Below are 5,327 nucleotides of genomic sequence, written 5' to 3'. Positions count from 1 at the left end.
TAATTAAATTTATTATAATAAAATAATTAAATCTATAATAAATAAATAATTTAATTTATTTCTAATATTATAATAAAATTTTTTGTAAAACCTCAAATATGTAGCCTTATATACAATGATTTTTTTATAGAGTTTAATTTTGATACACTGACAGTATAAAATATTTTACATAATTGTATAATCACATTTATTTTTTTAGATAATTATTTATGCAGTGAGTATAAAAAATAATTATTTTGTTGATGTATTATTATATAATTGAATGTACATATAAAACTATTTTATACTGACAGTGCATTAAGTTTAATTTTTTTATATACATATATGATGAACTTTTTTTATTCCACCATATAATTATTCGCACATTTATACACATTATTTTTGTACAGACGTATAAACTAAAAATTGAAGGTGATGATTATAAGACCCAGAACCTTTGAAAAGTCTTATTATGATCAAGTCTCAAATCATATGGTTATTTATAACCTTAATTTCAGAAATGATTTTATTAAAGATAATTAAGGCAAGTTTTGATTTATTGAATTTGAGACGAGTTATGATTATTATCCAATTTTATAATTATTGGATTATTTTCTATATTTGAATTATAAAGTTGGTAGTTGTGAAATAATAAGATTTTATATGATTTGGATTAGATAAGTAATATTTTAAATATTATTACTGCTATTTTGGAAAAATGAAGAAATTAAGTATATTATTTCTAATTTTTAGATTTGGGCATTTTATTGAAAATAATTTGTGAAATTGATGAGCAAATAGTATTCTCTATATATAATTAGTGTTGGATTTAATTTGGGTTTCAATTATTATATTATTCCCAATTTTATGTGAAATTACCCAATCATCCCTAACCCTAAGTTTCAAAATGAAACCCTAGTCACCCCCCTTAAACACACACACAGCCGCAGCCTTCCCCAATTCAACCAGCAGCAACAGCTGCGAAAATGGAAGAAAGAAAGAAATAGAGAGGGAAGGGAGAAACGGGATCCGTGGAAGGAGGAAGAGAAGAGGAGGGAGGAGACTGCGCCGGCGCGCTGGGCTTCACCACCACCGACGCGTCGTCGCCGCCCCTGCTAGCTGCCGCCATTTCACGATAGAGAGTGAGAGAGCCGTGTCGGGAAGGAGGAGACGCCGCCGAGGTGCCATTGTTGTTCCTTCGACGCCGCCGCCATTGACAGCAGGGAGAACGAGATCCGAGAGAGAGCAGTGAGGGAAGGGCGTCGCCAGAGGAGAGCCTGGCACCGCCGCCGCCACTGTTAGCCGAGCCGTCATCTCTAGCCTGTGCCGTTGCCAGTCGCGCGAGAGGGAGACGCGCCGTGAGGGAGAGCCGTCACGTTTCTGCCGTCGCCGGTTCACACGCCGCCGCTGTGCTCCTTGCCGCAGCGCCGCCGCTGGAAGAGGAGGGCTCGCCAGTTCTGCCTCTCACTGACCGCCGCCGTTCCGCCGTCGCCGTCAAGGGGTTCTGCCAGGAGAGAGAGGACCGGCGTGCGTGAAGAAGAAAGGGAGAGGTCCGAGGCTGAGACGGTTCCCGTCACTGCCGTCTGCCTCTGTCACTACCGACCTGCTTCTCCGCGGTGCTTAGCTGGAGCTTCTGCTACTGTCGCCGGAGTTCTGAGGCCACCGGAACCACTGCCGGAGCTTCTGGCTGCTTTTGCCGTTGCTGGAAAAGTCTATCGGTAAGGGTCTTAAGTTGGTTCCCCTTTCCGTTGAGTTTCTGGAAACCTCACTGTCACTGCATATGGTTCAGGTCATCGCTGCCGCTTGAGGTGGCTGCCGGGCTGCCGCCAAACCGGTTCGAAACCGCCGCTGCTTCGGTTCAGCCGTTCCTTCTTCGGTTCGGTAAGCGTTTAGATTTGAAAACCTTTTAGTTACCGTTCTGTTATCATACGCTGAGGTTTGTGGCATTAATTGCTATAGGATTGAGTTTCGGTTGTTGTATGTTGCGATTCGAGTTGTTGAGATTGTTGCGAAAGTGGCTTGGAGCTGAGGTTTTGGTTGCCGTCAGTTCGGGTTGAGGCGGAAAGGACTTGATGAGGCGTTTGGGTTATGGAATTGCGTTTTGAGGTAGGGGCGCTTTCCAAAAACTATATTCTTATATATTGGAATTATTACATATGGATACTGTTGTGAGATATTGTGTATTTGGTGATTGTATCTGCCTTATGTGTCATTTGATTGACTCGAGTGATTATGGATGTTGGTTTGGTTGAATTGTTGTGCGGCTTTGTGAAATGTAATATTTTGAAGTTGATTCTTTAAAAGATTTGAAATCTGAGTTTAATCTGTTGAGAATTGGTTTGAATTGAGTCAATTATTTCGATGATGTGGAAAATAGAATACACTCTTGAATTCAGCCTGGCTTGCTTTAAATGATCTGGTTTTTGATAAATGATTGTTACTGAACCGTTTCTTTAAAGCTTTGGAAATGAGTTTATTCGGCTGATAACGATTTGATTTTTGAAACGGTTTCCTTGAAATATGGAATTGAGATGACTGTTGGATTTGGCTTGCCTTGAACTGATTTTGGAGTTTGGGCTGTTGGAAAAGGATTGTGGAATGGTTTTGTTAGGACCCGAACCGGGTGGCAAAGTCCAAGTTTTAGGGGAGATGCTGCCGGAATTTCTATAAAATCCGAGTCTTTATTGAAATTTTGTTTGGAAAAATGATGAGTTAAAGACTTCTACTATTTTATTTGAATTATCAAGAAAAGGATGATCCATGCTTTTGAAATGAATTATTAAAGAGGAAATTGTGATTTAGTCTTGCTTCTTAAGAAAGGTTGTATCTCTTTCACGAGAAAGTTATTTAGATGAAACTTATGTTTTAAAGCTGTTTTAAATGTGACAAGGGTAATGCCTTTGAATTTGACTCGAGGGTTTCAATTAGAGGAGTTTCAATGACTTTGAAAGAACCTAAATGTCTATTGACAAGTTTCATTTTGAAATGTTTGGAGAAAGGTTTTAAGTACTCTTTGAATCCTGAACTTTTGCAAGACAAACAATTTTGAATAGTTGAAACGCTTTAGAATTTGTCATGGTGGTTGAAGCTGGTTTTGCCTAAGTAAAGGAAACGACTTTGAAGGAAATAAATGATTACGTGACTCGGTTTGGCTTAGATCTTATTTTGTTACTCAAATCGAAAAGCCAAGGTTTTAATGATTTTAAATGAATTTAGCGAAATGAGTTATGCTATTCTTCCCTAAGGACTTGGGACTCTACCGAGAAACTTTTATTACAAAAATCCCATTGTTGGATGGGTGATTTTGAATGTTTCAAAAGGAATCTTTAACTTTCCATGGTTTTGGAAGTTTTGGAAAGAGGAAGCCGAGAGTGGCTTGTTTTAAAAAGGAAATTTTCCTTGAGTAAAAGTGGCTTATGAGCCTGAGATAATTTGAGAAATGAGATCTTTAAAGCCAAGGCTGAAAAGAGTTGAAACTTGATTTCAAAGTGAAATGAATTGAGAAAATAATTTATGGCTTAAATGCCGATTTCACGAATTTGATGATTTTGAATGTGGAAGTGCTGTTTTGTTGAGAGCCAGAATGGCTGTGTATGATTATACATATTGATTGGTTCTGGATTGAACCGTGAGCCGGAATGGCTGTGTATGATATGAATATTGGCTGGTTCTAGAATGAACCGTGAGCCGGATGGCTGAGATGGATGTTGATCCATGGATGAGATTGAATGTATGTTTATGTTGAATCATTGATAAATATGAATGTTGCACTTCCACTATCGGAGATAAGAGTTTCCCTGGGAGAAAGCAGTGGCTAGCCACCACGTGCTCCAGGTTGAGACTCGAAGCTCTTGTGACCCTATGTCGTAAGTGTGGCCGGGCATTGTGAAAGGCCCGGATGAGCTCGCCCCCGTGAATATACACCAGTGAGGGTCTTGGATATGGATCATGATTATGATCAAGTTTATATTGAGTATAACTCGAGTTGGGGATGCGCGACAGAGGGACAGTCCAATGGTTAGCTACCAGGACTTGTCGGGTTGGCTCTATAACCGACAGATGATATCATCAGCCACTAGGGACAGGCATGCATCATATGCATCTATGTGACATTGTTTGGGTGTGCATATTATACTTGGTTTACCTATGTGATTAATTGCTAATTGTTCTACTCGCAATAACTGTTTATTTGTGCTTGCATCTTCCTATTTGTGTTTGCTACTGGGACTCTGTTGGACTGTGGTGATTGATTGATGGTTGGATTGTTTGGGCCTAGGGCCGTGGTTGAAATGAGATGAATCGATGGTTGATTTTGGTTTTGTGTTTCTGGTTTGGAATAAAATATGAAAGACTGTTTTGGTTCAGCATAGATAAACCGTTTTGAAAGGCTTTTGAGTTTTTGAGAATTGAATGGTTCCTTTTTCAGAAAAGATTTCCGACTTTACTTTTATTGTAAACTGTTGTTTTTGAAAAGAGGCATAAGACGGTCATTAATCACTGGTATGGTTTATCTTCACGTATCCTATTACAGTAATTCCCAAAAACCCTTTACTGAGAACCCTTTCGAGGATGATGTTCTCACCCCCTTACATTTTTCCCCTTTCAGGATATAGGCGCAGAAGTTACGAAGAGTTTATTTAGTTGTTGTTGAGATGCTTTGTATTGCTTTAGTATATTTTTGTACCCTCGCCTTTATCTTGATATATTCTGTAAGAGGGATAGGAATTGTATTGGTTAATTGTAACGGCCTAGCCCCGAAGAAACGACGTTTTTTCGGGATCAAACGGAATTTTTACAAAATTTTTAGGAATTTCTATGCATATAAGCACCTCCACTGCACAGGTGCTGCGTCATCAAGCTGCTAAGTCAGCAGCTTGATTGCACAGGACACCTCTCTTAATCTAAGTAGGCACGTCGCGAAGAGTTGCGTTTTTGAGCCACTTCGGGCCCGAATTTCAAAATTCTGATTTCCGTGGTTAGTCTCTATGTGACGAGCTGGTCACGAATTTCGAGAGAAAAATTATATTAATATAATATTCATATATTATTTTTTTATTCAGAATATTTTATTATTATCTTCTCTACTGTGATTAATGTTGATCTATGTTTAGTAATATAATAACTGAGCTTGAAATCTACCGGTAACGGATAATACCGGCATTCTTAGATGAACTTAGCACTGCTAATACTTCATCATATATCTTTTATTCTTATGATTATCCAGTTACTAGTGTCATTTACACTAAGTAACTTAATGTTTATCCATTAGTAGTGTAATTACTTAAGTTCTAATACATCTAGCTTTAGTAATTATCCTTTCCTGAGATATTTTGACAAGTAACTTTTGG

Source organism: Arachis ipaensis, chromosome B04 (genome assembly GCF_000816755.2).
Source record: "Arachis ipaensis cultivar K30076 chromosome B04, Araip1.1, whole genome shotgun sequence".
In the NCBI taxonomy this organism is placed as follows: domain Eukaryota; kingdom Viridiplantae; phylum Streptophyta; class Magnoliopsida; order Fabales; family Fabaceae; genus Arachis; species Arachis ipaensis.
This window is presented reverse-complemented; position numbering follows the sequence as displayed.